This window comes from Rhodnius prolixus, unplaced genomic scaffold, assembly GCF_049639745.1.
Source record: "Rhodnius prolixus isolate KJV_2025 unplaced genomic scaffold, Rpr scaffold_13, whole genome shotgun sequence".
Lineage (NCBI taxonomy): Eukaryota > Metazoa > Arthropoda > Insecta > Hemiptera > Reduviidae > Rhodnius > Rhodnius prolixus.
Genome location: NW_027411583.1, coordinates 13281659 through 13296498, shown reverse-complemented (window position 1 = coordinate 13296498; position 14840 = coordinate 13281659). Strand labels below are relative to the sequence as shown.

Sequence of the window (14840 nt, the reverse complement as noted above, 5' to 3'; positions counted from 1 at the left end):
TAATGGAGTAGACGGTTAAATAGTACTTAATATGGAAACATCAAGTAGCTATTTGTGGACATAAAGAAAACAATGGTGCCAACATAACAATACAATTAGAATGTGTTAAATTAAAATATAACCTGACTTAGATAGCCTCCCTGAACGTCGACATAAGTTCCACTGCCATAAGGAAGGCAGTGCATGTTAAACAATTGAATTCCACTATTCATTCTGTCAACTTGTTCATTCAGTTCTATTTTATGAGTTGGTATTTATTGTAATCATTAGGGTTTTTTTTTTGTAATTTATAATTTAGGGATATTTTGTGAACAGATATTATCGTATTCTTGTTTATTGCAAGCCTGAAAATGAATTTGCTCTGAACGTATGCAATTTTACAATCGATTGTCCATCACATAACTCAAATTTAAACTTTATAGTATTTTTTGAGTACAAGTTATTTTTATTTTTCAGGATTGCAATGCCAAGTTTCTCTTATTGGCTCAAAAAAGTGGTGTAGACACTCACATGCCTTTTGTTATTAAGCAGTACACTGAAGAGATTTTACTTGTTCTGCAATATATCCCCTTTTCAGGGCAGCCAACTTATCAGAGTCCCCCCTCCCGCCAAAACTGTACTTACTCATCATCCTGGGGGATAATTGAATTTCACGCTTCAATAATTTTTCACTTTCCTTCACAATTTAAATGTTAAATATACTGTTAAGAAGGGGGGGAGGCCTCCCACCGTACAGGGGTGCCAACAAAACAAACTTGTATGGTTTCCCACTTCTATCCTTTCCACAATTATAATCCAATCAAAAATATTTACATAAATATGCTAATTGAGATTAGGAACTCGCCTTGGAAATGCTTGCATCACAAAAAATAGGGGTGGAGGACGCCCTATCAATTGGAAATCCACAACATATATTTGGTTAGGGATTTAGTCCCGCTAGCTCTATTCCCCATCATACTTTTCTCCCCTTACTCTTATCTTTGGTTGGGAATATTGGGGTTTACCCACAGGTTTGTCGATATTCAATTTATGCATGTAAATGTAATGATCCTGTAGGTTTAAAATCGAAGTTTTATGATTTGCTTTAAGTTTAAAATAAAATAAAAACTTTGCAGCTGTTTAGGATATGAAACTGGAAAATGAATTCATTAAGATCGATCGGTTCCCTTTACTGAATAGATTTTCCTTTATTTTTGAGATTTTCTTGAAAACAATTCCCAAGAAAATCTCATAGTGATTAAAAAAAATATTTAAGTGAAAAACTTGTATTCGATTTTGGTTGCGAAAAAGTCGATTAACATTAAGAAAGGAGATGTATCAGTCTGAAGCAGGCTGATGGATGTTTTCCGTACAGTTCACGAGATATTATGGTATGTGATGTCATGATATGTGCAAGCTGTATTGAAGTAAATGGATCTAGAGCAAAATGCTGCTTTGAGAACAGTTGCTAGCTGGAAATAAAAACTGGAATCATGTCACTACAGGAGAATCAAACGTGTACTGATGATCTAGAAGTGAAGTGATACTCGCTACTTTTGGGCTATTCCACTAAGAAGATAAACCTATCAGATCTTTAACAATCTGTCCTGGATCTCCTTGGATTTTGGGCAAAAAAGGGCTTGAAAGTAAGCTGTGCCTGAAATCCATGGGACAAAAGTACGCGGAACAGGAATGACTTTATTTCTAGACTGAAGAATCATCAAACCTGGAATCGGGATGAATGATGATGGTTTTTTTTCTTGTTGGAAGCTTTGATGTTCCCATTGCCCATGGTAACTTTGAAGGAACCGGGCTCGGTCGGATCTTCGCTCTCAGAAAGTAGACTTCCTGTCGAATCCGCAGAATGCATTTACAACTTCGAGAACTGGAGACAGAGAATGAGAGAGTTCGCATCTTTATTTTAATTTTCTTGAAAACTGCTCCAACAATTTTGATTAAATTGATGGATTTAAATCATTAAAAACAAGAGTTAGAGGCTCTGGATTCCTAATCCAGAAAACTCTACGTAAGAGCAAATTGTTGGTAACAGCAAGTCGTGTGAGTGTAACAAAGAGTTCTTAAGCGTTAAACAGTTACATTTCCAGAGGAAGGTAACATCTGCTGGAATAACTCGGTGCAGAAGATACCAGGTTAGGATATGAAGAAGACAAGACAAGACAAGACAACAGGGAGACAAGCAAGAACAGGGCGCTAATAATGATATTTGTGGATGGGAGATGCAAGCGATGGAGCATACACACACTCTCTGTTGGCGATGTAGAGGAGTTGCGGTGCGGCCAGTAAAATCTAACGGGACCTCTTGCGGGGGAGGGAGCGGACGCCTGGACGGCGGACCTGCTGCGCCCGCAGATTGACCTTTTGCATGTGTTCTCTTCCTCTTCGGCAAGCAGCACCATCCGGCCCCGGCATACCGCACCTTCCTATCAGCAGTGTGTCTGTGCGCCCCAGCATCCTCATATCATCTTCCTAACATACACACACTCGCACTCTATTCAAGTCTTTATTATTGTTTAACATACTATACTAGTAGACAGAAGGTTGGCATTCCTGCTACAACCGACTGTTTGGAATTTATCAATTCCTAAGTTGACATTCCAAAAATAAGTATTTTTTTTGGTCAACAGAATATCTCACAACAAAACCGTAGGAAATACCTTCAAACATGGTATTTAAACCTGTACCTGGTCTTTCAGATTGGGTGTTGTTGTGTTGAGGCAGCTGCTTATAAGGAGGAGGCCCCCTAAAAAAAAAAAAAAAATCAAATGGCGCCAACAGTGCTTCTGACTAAAACTAGGAGAGAATTTAATGAAGAGGGTAACTAAGCGAATGCTAATAAGAAGAGACAATCAGATAGAAAAAAAAAGAGTAGCGCCACGGTAGCCGAGCGGTTATAGGCTAGACCCGCAAAGCTAAGATGTTTTGCGGTACTAGTATAGCTCTTGGATTTTATTTAATGGTTAATATGAGAAATTTATAGAAAAGTTTGTTAAGCGGTTATAGGCTAGACCCGCAAAGCTAAGATGTATTGCGGTACTAGTCTAGCCCTTGGATTTTATTTAATGGTTAATATGAGAAATTTATAGAAAAGTTTGTTAAGCGGTTATAGGCTAGACCCGCAAAACTAAGATGTATTGCGGTACTAGTCTAGCCCTTGGATTTTATTTAATGGTTAATATGAGAAATTTATAGTAAAGTATGTTAGGCGGTTATAGGCTAGACCCGCAAAGTTAAGATGTATTGCGATACTAGTCTAGCCCTTGGATTTTATTTAATGGCTAATATGAGAAATTTATAGTAAAGTATGTTTGCTAGTCACCTCCGTCCACGACACTTAATTTGTGGTATTGTACGCAAAGCCCGCCTGAAAAAAACAGGCTTTTCTTTACTTTTTTTCAGAAGAGAAATTGGGTTAAGTAGGTGTTGAGGAACCAGCACGGAACTCCTTAATTAAGGGAACCCAATTCTCTTAAAGGGCACTCCCTACTCAAACTTCACTTCTTCCACAGGAGCTTCTGCAAAATGGGCTCTAACACTCTCACCTTTTTTTCTTTTTATTATTTCAATGCCGCCTTCGCAGAATAAAGTAAAAAATTGTTCCAGAGTTGGAATTCAAGTCTCCAAAGATATGTACGCAAGGACGATCAATTGAGCTTGGCCCTAAGAAATTGTGGACGTGTGTGGTGCTCAGAGATGGCTTTACTTGAAATGATTTTTTTTTGGTACATCCGCTCATGTTACCCAATGATGTACATCGATCAATTTATGGTCAACTTGACCTGTCGAATTGATTTTCATTAAAACGGCCTTTACAAGCAGACCTGTGTCCTCAGAGAGGGGGACAGAGAGGAATTACTCGACACCACCAAGTTGAACAACAAGTCCATCCGCTCCATACAGAACCGGTTCGCATATAGCCCAACCCGTTTCTTATTTTTCATTTTGTATTTTAGTAAACTATTATTCTAATTAATTGAGAAAAATACGGTACCCTCCTTCAAAAAATTGTTTACTTAAAGAGCGGAATTAAAACAAGTTTAGCAATTATTTTTTTATTGCGTATACCTATATATAAATATTTTTTAAACGGGACTCTTTACTTAGAAATTTTAAATAATTTATCAATAATTACAGCTGACCTAAATAAACAAAAAAATTCATCAAAATTTTATTAATATTTAAAACAATGAATTAAGATCTCCAGAATTGTTTTTATTTAGTTCGTAACAGTGTTGCCACGAATAATAAATACGATATTTCTGGTGAAAACTCTGCAGCATTGATACGATTCAGTTCGAAACAGTGTTGCCACGAATAATAAATACGATATTTCTGGTGAAAACTCTGCAGCATTGATACGATTCAGTTTGAAACAGTGTTGCCACAATTAATAAATACGATATTTCTGGTGAAAACCCAAAATATAAACATACATACGTATTTCGTAACTTTTTTTCTTTTCGTATCATTTTACTTCCAATTTATTTTAAAAATAAGAAAATAAATTCTGCAACTGCATCCAAGTAAAACAAAATCTAGGTAAACACATATAACTACTATTTCTCAAGGTTCGAACTCATTAATATTCTTCAAACTTTGAACATTTGAACCATTCTTATCAACACACTTTGTAACCTTACAGGAAAACCTGTCCTAATCCTTCTTACCTTAAAAAGATTTTTTTTTTCTAGAAAAATGATTAAACTAGAAGATATAAATCTATTAACGAAATTTAAAGAATAGCCTAGCAGCGATATTAAAAAAAATGATCGATCTATTTATTACAGAGGTACTTCAGGTTGAAAAATTGTCTTCAATATCGATTTTATGTTCACATTTTATTTTCTCCTTAACATTACACAACAGATAGGACGGTGAATTTTTACAAAGATAGCACTTTAGAGGCAATCTACACACCCTCTTTCCTCAGAATTGTCCATAATTGAATTGGATTGAATATTATCTTCTCTTCAACTCCACGTTTATTCAATAATGTTTGGAGAACCAGTTATCATTAAAAGACAATATGACGGACTTACATCTCCTCATACAAATCTAAGCAATTATATATAGGTTTCTGCTTCTTTTTCCTTAAAAATCTGTCTTATCTACCCCGTTTTCTGTTTCCCCTAAACATAAATAACATTAAACTGATATATTTTATTACATTTGAGTTGATATATTCATTTAAATTTTTTTATTGCATTCTCTGATAATTTATCAATGGGGGAAAAATTAATAAAAAAATTCTAAACTATGTTTTTCTATCTAATAATTAGTGTTAAACAATTAACCAACCAGAATGCGGTGGTAGAGGGGTGAAAAATGGGCGCGGTACGACTGGCCAATGAGATGTTAGAACTTTCATGACTTCGCCACGCCCACAGCCATGCCCATTTCCAGATTGCAATGGCTGCTAGTTGGAAGTGTAATTACAGAGATTTTTTTTTTATTACGATTTGCTTTGAACTTCTTATGCTCCTTGCACTCATAAAGATGTACAATTTCTATTTGAAGCATTTTCGTATAGTATTGAAGCTTAAACTTATAAAAGTGCCAATTGACATGTGCAGTTCTGTCACCAGTGTCTTGTTAAATTTATTGTCATCCACTTAAATAAAATCAATGAAAATTTAATTTGTCCGAAGATAAGAACAATTCGATCATCTTGTTCTGACTTAATTCTATTCCCCCATTAAAGTCAAACTTAATTTATCTGCTGAACTCAGTGGATATATTACAACAGATTTTTTCAGTTTCAAGGCTGACTAGATCCTAATCTCCACACAAAACATTTTAAAAGGAATCTAAGCAGTTCTTTTGTTATTAACAGGAAAACCAACTTCGTGTTTATTGCTGTGAGCATTTCCTGAAGTAGTCTACCTTCCCACATACCAAGAACAGCTTTGTGCTTGCGTCATACGTTTTTAGGAAATAGCTTACAAGAAATGGCGGAACCAATAATGCAACTTGTGTTATCTTCTGTCTGGGCACAATGAGTCAAATCTGATGAAAACGGGTGAGGTACTTTTGTCTGATAAAAAAGAAAAGGCAAGGACGTAATACCCCAGGATGAGCGGTTCCTTAAAAACATTCTAGAATACCAACTGACTCACTGACGACAATTTTTCTCCGGAAATATCGATTTAGGAGTACCTGAATCACAAAAAGAAGCAAAAGATCTGTTCAGTTCTTGTTTGGGAGTTCTAGGTAAGTTTATTGTCCAAGGTAAGTACAGTTCTAGATGCAGTAAAGCTCAGCTGGGAAGAACAAGCTATAATACGAGTATACCAGAAGAAGGGTGCAGGAATCAGTGCTTTAAGAGGGAATTCAATGTACTTAGGTTTGTCTGAGTTAATTTTTATGCACCATTGCTGTTGTCAAACTTTCTAGAGAATAAAGATGGAATTTTGAAGAGCAGACACCGAGAAGAGGATCAGTATATTTAAACAGAATGGGTCTTGTCTGCAAAGATGAAAGTGGAGGTTTCTCGTGAGTTGCTTGAGGTTTGTAGGTCAGTCGCCGGTGCCAACTGTGTAAAAAAAGGGAGCTAGAATAGTTGCTGAAGGTGACCCAGCACGGAAGATAGAGTAATCGGGGAACTGCCTTAGATTGCTTGAAAGTATCCGTCAGTTAAGTAAGATCTAAGAACGAGGCCGACTAAGTAGCCGACTGGGATCCCCAGAGATGCAGTGAGTTGCTTGAGGTGACCTAGCACGCAAGATAGAGTAATGGCTGGAAACATAGAGGAGCGGCGAGCAAAGCGGCGAAAACAAACACTCTCTATAGATAGCGTTGCTCTATCTTCGCTTTGCTCCCTCCACTATGCGCGGTCCCATACGGTTAACTTTGTGTTTGTTTTCGCCGCTTTGCTCTTCGCTAACATCGCCGCTCCACTATGTTTCCAGCCTTAGATTACTTGAAAGTGATCCGTCAGTTAAGTAAGATCTAAGAACGAGGGCGATCTAAGTAGCCGACTGAGATCCTCGTTGATATTTTGCAAATCTCTGAGTAATCTAATCGGATGACGTCGGATACAAGTGAATTACACAAGAAAATAGTAATATCATATTTTTTCCAGATTTACGGTAACAAAACTGCTAATTTTTGAATTCTTGCACACTTGAAAGGAATAAAGCCACCAGCCTTATGATAAATGGTTATTGAAAAAGTGAACACTGATACGACAATAACAGTGATGTAGTGGTAGAACTGCACGAACAGATGATTAGCAGTGTTACCGCAGTAATATGGCGACAGTCAGCGTCACACACAACCAGCCAGGTTCTTCTGGGGATACTTAGCCGGCCTTAACCTACTTCTTGTCTTCTTTCATAAAGGAAATACACCGCCTTCATAGGATTGCATCTCATAACGGAAAATAAATAAAACATCATGTAGTGGTCAACACTGTCTACCACTGCCACCCACCCCCTCACCGGCGCGGAAAATAATATTGTGGTTAAATAATGTAAAGAGTGAAAGGTTATAATGATGAGATGTGAGAGGTTAAATTGAGGTTTATTATTGTTACTTACCGTTAGAGAAGGATACGGAATCTCGGCGGGATTATTACTTGCTTTGGTGTTTTTTTTCCCCGCTTCATCCCAGACTCGCTGACATGTGATCTGTTACTATTACATCTTCCTCAGGGGAAACATTTTCGGTTCTGTTTTTTGTTTTGAGGGGAGAGGGGGGTATAAATCAGTTAAAATGTAGTTTTTAGTTTAATATGGCGTAAATAACTGATTTCTTGATAGCAGAGTGGCTGCTAGAGTGAAAATAATTGGAGCACGTACCTGGCAAAGAGATGAACGCTTCCTTGAACCTTCACAACTATATTAGATCTTCTGGATGAACCTGGCCTGAATATGGGAACTCACAAGGGACTTACTCTCTCCGTAATTATTCAGGTTCAAAACCTTGCAATTTCTCCCGACACATTGCTAACACTATACAGTTGGTAGAACTGTACATAAAACTAAAATGAAACTTTAGAGTAAGGCCCCACCTTCATTACTTCTCTAATAGGATCCTTTCAACTTGTACTGCCATGGAACGGTATTTCCTGGAAAAATTATTCCAATAAAAGCAGGCGCCACGATAGCCGAGCGGTTAAGTCTACGAGGTGTGGCTATTAACCCATTACCTGCCATAGGCCCCATTTGGGGATCATGGCTTTATTTAGGTTTTTCTGTCGGCAGAATTGGAAGTTTTGATATTGTACCCTTCTATAACGTTAATAAAACAGTGTGTAAACATTTTAAGTGAGTTTGGAATAACTAGAGTTTTTTTTAACTAAACAATAACGTTTTGAAGTTGTCAACACGCAAGGTGAGCGGTAAGAATAATTATGACCGAGTTCACAATTTAAAAAAAATATCAACGAATTGGAGTTAAAAACTTATTCTGCGTTTAATATGTGCCCTATATCTTTAACTTTTGGAACATATAGTTTTCTTCCCAAATGAAGCCTTTAGTTTCGAGTATTGACCTTATATTTAGTGATCCCCATTTGGGGATTATGGCTGATAGAGGTACATTTTTTGTGAAATCAGTTTTTTTGTTTCTCCAGCTATGGGTTCGAAACAATTCACTTTGGGTGAACTTAGAGTCATTAGAAAATGATCCCTATTTTCTAGAATAATTTGATGATGGAATTGAGAGCAGTGATGTTATGGACGTCATGAACTTACCACCAGATAAAGTAGCTGCTCTGACTGATGACGAGGAGAGTGATGAGAATGTCTTAGAATCTACAGTCCCAAAGAACCTACCAGGACGTATCGAAATTCATAACAATCTTCCTAAAGAAGGTATCAATGAAGAATTACCTTGCCCGCCTAAAAAAGCTAAAAAATGTCACAAAAAAAAAAAAAAAATAGCCTGTGAGGTCATCTTGGAAGAAAATGAAGTGATTTCTTCAAACTCTTTGAAGGTAATAAGGTAACTTTAAAAAGAGAGGAAAAAAGAAAAGGTTCTTCAAGGAAAATCACCTGTACGGATGCTCGAAACCCTGATATCAGAAGACATAATGCTGTATATCGTGAAAGTGAGTGTGTATCTGACGCTGCCAAAATAATAGTCATAAAATCCAGTTTTCTATAGATTGCCTTTGTAAGTTTACTCTATTCCTCCTGCTTACTGGATACCTTTCTCTTCCGGAAGAGCAGATATATTGGTACGAGGATGAAGATGTGGAAAACTTAGGAAATGCAATGTAGGGATACATGTAGAATGTACGGAAAAATGGCACTCCTATTTTCAAAAATTTGACAATTCTTATTAATTTTTTTTAAACTTAATATTTTAAACCCTTAGGTACTTTCTTTTAATAATAAAATGATCTCTGTTGATGAATATACTTAGTTTTTACAAAGGTCAAATGTTTTTTAAAAAATGATTTCTTGTACCTGTAGTTGCCATAATCCCCAAATGGGACTTCTCAAAGAAATAAATTTTTTTAATAAAACGAAATGTTTAAAAACTATTTATTTAATACTGGATTTATTAAAAAACTATATTTTTTGAAAAAATAGTAAAATTTCTCAAAAATAAAATTTGGCAGTTAATGGGTTAAATAACGAGACTGATGCTGTAAAAACATTTTATTTTAAATTCCTACATATTTAGTTATTATCACCTTCAATATACACCTCTCCTCTATCCCTGCAACGCTCCATGGAGAATTTACCATTGTTCGAAACAGTGCTGGAAGTCTTTTTCTGTCAGCTCCTGCATGACGCGTGCCGATTTTTCTTTCACAGCTTCAACGGACTGAAATCGTGTTCCTTTTAATGCAGATTTGACTTTGGGGAACAGATAAAAGTCACATGGGTGGGGGTCAGGTCAGGCGAATAAGGCCTAAAACTGGTATGTTGTACTTGGCTAGAAAAGTCTTGACAGACAATGCAGTGTGAGCCGACGCGTTATCTTGATGGAGAACCCCGTGACTTGTTCTTCCACAAATCGGGTCGTTTTTTCCTTACTCTTTCACAGAGTTGAGCAAGCACCTCACCGGTAGTAATGTTGATTAATTATAATCGATATTTTCATCCGTTTTGGACGTGGAAGGGGGCGACCCGGGCGGTCATCATCTCCGACGTCTTGCGGCCATCTTTGAAACGCTTGCTCTACTACATGTGTAGTATCAGGTTTTCGGCAAAACGGAAACTAACACCTCTTACACAAACGACGGTTCTGGTCAGACAGATTTCTCTACAAAAACACGTGAGACGCTGCAATCGAAAGAGAAGGCTTTACTCTGCACACCTGTCGCGGTCGTTAGGATTTGGCTTATGCATAGTTCTTCTGTAGCATCATCAGCCTCGTTATTTAACAGCCACACCTCGTAGACCCGCAATGCTAAGATGTATTGTGGTACTAGTCTAGCCCTTGGATTTTATTTAATGGTTAATATGAGAAATTTATAGTAAAGTATGTTTGCTAGTCGCCTCCGTGCACGACTCATAATTGGTAGTTGGATGAAAAGGCTGCCTGAAAAAATAGGCAATTACATACTCTATTCCAATTAAAGTTATAGATATGTAATTTTCAAAGGTTAGGAAAAACCGTAAGAGCATGATGGGGGAATTCTCAGAATAATTGAAAAAACAGTGAGGCAAAGCCGTACTTAGCGGAGAAATTACTTTAAATTACTATGTTAGTAACACTTTTAACCTGATAGGTCATAACCTAACATTGTAGGGCACGCAGGTTGTCCTAATACTTGAATCTCTAAGCCAGAAAAATCCCTTTTTTGTAACATTCAAGGGAATTTAAGGGCATGTAGACACCAGAAATGGAGAGGGTCCACACATCAGATTTTCAGCTATTTAATCATGTCTAGGGGAAGAGGGGGTATCACAATGCAATGACTTCACTTGCAGGCATGCAACTGCTCAATGAACGATTATCTAATTGTAAGAAAGAAAAAAAAACGACGAGGGGCGTTGAATGAATGAAAGTTGCATTGATGTGCGCACTCATCTGTGCAGTTACACGAAGTGCAACACACTTTACTGCAGCTGGCTTCACATTCTAACAGCACACTGACAAACAACTAACTGCGTTATATTTGCTGCTTGTTCAAGTGCAATTGAACGGACATAATTTAGATTGATTAGCATGCGGTTCCTTCCGATTTAAACAACAACGACAACGAAGACTTTCTGTTCTTACAATTTACATTTTTAAATTTTCCAGTAGCTTAAGATTTATTTAATTTATGGAGTGACCACTCACACGCCTTTCTCAAGCTTCTAACGCTCGAACTTTCTCCAAACTCTGAACAATATTTTCCAGTAATAGTTGTAGATTTATGACTGCAAATCGCTGGAGATGTTTCAAGGTTTTTACATCAGTATTTTCTCCATTAGTCGCTTGATGATGGTCGCGTAAGTACAGCCAAAGGTTCTCTAGGTGGAAGGTTGTTAGTTGGGATGACGGCCAGCTCTTCGCCGAGGTCCGAGTGATTGTACACACCTAGGACTGGATGGTCAGCAATTTCCTCCTTAAATCGGTCCTGATTTATGTAGCAGGCAATCCCAGACTGGAAAGCAAACTCTGCAAACTAAGTTACTGCCAACCTGCCTGGAACTAACAAAGTGAATGTAAGTGGTGAGTGACTTCCAAGAGCATCTTTTGCCAAATCTTAGAGGAAAAATTTGAGAAACAGGGATTCTAGAGTGTTCGGGTGGGGCCATTAGACCTGACCAGGTAAAAATCCCTATCTACCCACCCACACTACAGCCTAACTAATTACCAAACACCTTACATAATTACATAGGCACATAAGCCCATGTGTTTAAATCACAATAGACCTACTACACAAAAGGTCCGAGATGCATTCAAATAAAGAAAATAAAAATAAATAAAAACTGACGATAGAAATTTAATAAAAGAAAGTGAAAGTATAATGAAAAAGAAGTATGACGAAATAAATTATAAAATATTCATAAAAATATGGATCGCCATCATTAATCAAGAAAAAATAAGAGCTGTTCATCAATACGACATTTTCTTGAGTAACCTTGTTTCTGTTGGCACCATTTCTTTTTTATTTACAAAGCCAAAATATAACCTTATCTGAACTGAAATTGTAACCTTATTGTATTAGTTTGAATGGAACGGCTATTTGTTTTGTTAAAGAAAATAATTACAATATTAGTTACAAAGAACAACGCGTGAGTGCAGTATGTGTAGGTGGCTACTCTTTGTGTGTTGTGTTGCTCCTAACCTAAAAACAAAAAATGAAAAATTAAAACAGTTTAACAAGTTCATTTCTGGTAATGACTAGGTGTTCATTATTGTAATGATCAATTGCCAAGACCACCTTTATCATTGTCACTTTCTACGTTTTTGAAGAATTAATTTATTTAAAAAAAGTAATGCAGCCTTAAATTGCGATTTTTATCTCGTAAGAAACCAGTCGGAAGAATTGGCCTTTACATTGGAAGGAAAACAAATCGTAAGTTATGGTTTCAGTTAAGAAAATGTAGCCGTCCACACTTTCAAAAAATATAGATGAATTCGTGCGTTCATCTGTCTCATTGCTGCTGAAAAGCAACGGAGGAATATTGGGCCAAAATCTTTGGAAATCCTCCTACAGTCAAAGGATGTTACTTTTGAAGTTTCAAGCATATAAGCCGGAAGTGCCTTTCTATTCCAAGATCCTTCCAAGTTCACGCTTTTATAAGATTTTCTTAATGTGTATTCTGGGATTTTCCCCCTTAAACTGTACTCGCAATTACACAGCTCCATGACTTTGACATTTATCATTTGTCTTAAAAAAAAAAAAAAAAACATTTTGGTGCAGTTTTATGGGATAGATCGAGGACAGCTTTCTTTCCGCCTAAATACGAGGTTCTGCGAGTTTGAATCTCGAGAATACTGTAACAGGAATTTGTGAAAGTTTGCGACTAGATTTTTTGGTGCTGAGCTTCTAGTTTGAGATACTTGGTAGTTAGTTTGGACCAATATGACTCTGGAGCGTTGGACGTAATGCGAGGAGCTGGAGGCTATCTCTTGGGCTGAGAGTTGCTGGATTGACAGAATACTTAAGTGAAAACTCAAAACTTAAGAGAAAAGTTGGGTCCTTACAACATATAAGACTCCCAAAAACCCCAAACTGGACAAGACAAGCGACCAATCATCGAGCTTTAGTCTCGCCCAATAATAATTCAACAGCAACCACAAAAAATACGCCCCCAATTTAGGCTTCTACCAATCCAATGAAATTGAATACCATTCTTCATTGTGAAAAAATTGTTAGACAAAAAAACGTCCAGTTGGCCTGTTGATTCGCGTGTTAGGACATTTCATGATCGCCGTCATTACACACGATAACTGCACACACATTCTTTAATGATCACATTACGAAAATAAGCGAACACACCATGTGTTTCTGTGTACATATACTTGTATACCTGTCTTATACACACACACAAACAGGTTAAACAAAAAACTAAATACAATATTACTTTGCAATACGTCCTTGACTGTAATCACAAAATTTAAGGTTTATTTTTTGTCTACATTTTTTAAACAAAAAGAAAAATTGAATTAAAGAATGTAATCTTCGCTCATGTTGTGTCTGTCTAGTATCAGAATTATTTTTTCAATTGGATAATACTAAATTTAAGATAATTTATAGGTTAGGATATTGAATTTACACAAATTGAAATAACGAACATTAAAAGTGTAAGCAATTTAATTCGTTTTGTTCTTTAATTGCTACATTTTAATTTAATATTATTTACAAATTATTTATTTAGGTAATATAATGTTTATCGTGCTTACCAATATATTGTATTTTTCCCATAACATTGGCAATGTTAGATAAATCTTGCTGTTGATTAGTTAAGTAAATTCTTCATTAGTAAAGTTTTAATTAAAGTCATCTACAGTTTTTGTGTAACTTATTTAAGTTAATAGAATTTTGGAAAAGTAGTAATTTGTATCGTCATGTTAGAAGTTAAAACTAGTATGTAAGAAGGTTACACTTTAGGTTACAGTGCATGGTTGTCTAAAAATTAATTTATGTATACATATTTAAAAGCCAATGTTAAATTTAAATTTTAATATTATTTTATTAAACTAAATTTAACAATACATATTATTACCACATTATCTCCTTAACAAAAAACTTAACAGTTTTAAAAGTTAAGTATAAGGGCGCCAAAAGGTACACAAATCAGCTGGTACACAACATTTCATTAATACTTCTAGTATCATATTTTTGTAGAATGTATTAGATGTCACAGACCCTTGTGCTGGGCCTTTTAACACCTATAAATATTTTTCTGTTAGAATAATAAAAGATGTAATCTCATCATTATAGTTAGTATTAAAAAAAAGGCATTTCATGTTAACTCTATTCTAAATTATTCTTGTGATTTATCTCTTCATTCTAAGTAATCACCACATCAGGGAAAGTTAGAGTTGGTCTTTTACTGTTGTAATTTGAATTACGGAGTTAAAACGAAATTTCATAGGTGAACAAAAATTACATAGTTAAATAACAAGTAAATAATACTTGTAATTATAATGCGTTCATTTTCAAATTTTAATTTAATGTAGCCTTTGAATTGAGTACTTGTAAAGAATTATTTTGTCTTTGTATCATTAATGAAAAAATCAAACTAATGTAGTGCTCAAAACAGTGAAAATTGAACTTCTTTTGCTAAATTTAGTACTGTAAAGGCCCTTTACTTGACATATTTTTCTCGCTTTCGTGCAGAAAGTGGATCTTTGTTGAACTGTTCAGAAGTATTTTCACTACTCGTGCGGTTACAACAATCGCCATTGAGCCAGCTGGTAAAGTTTAGCACTCGCTAAGAAAG

The 14840-nt window shown here is 36.0% G+C and overlaps 1 long non-coding RNA gene across 2 annotated transcripts; it reads right to left on the bottom strand.

Annotated features, from left to right (window-relative positions):
* Positions 1–4816: 4816 nt before the first annotated feature.
* LOC141448215 (uncharacterized) lies at positions 4817–13984 on the bottom strand. 2 transcript variants are annotated; one of them, XR_012454917.1, is made up of 6 exons: positions 13798–13984; positions 12159–12235; positions 11242–11595; positions 7797–8065; positions 7536–7666; positions 4817–5126 (listed from the first exon to the last, which is right to left on the bottom strand). It is a non-coding gene; the product is annotated as an uncharacterized lncRNA (long non-coding RNA). The 2 variants fall into 2 exon arrangements; XR_012454916.1 differs by lacking the exon at positions 12159–12235.
* Positions 13985–14840: the final 856 nt, after the last annotated feature.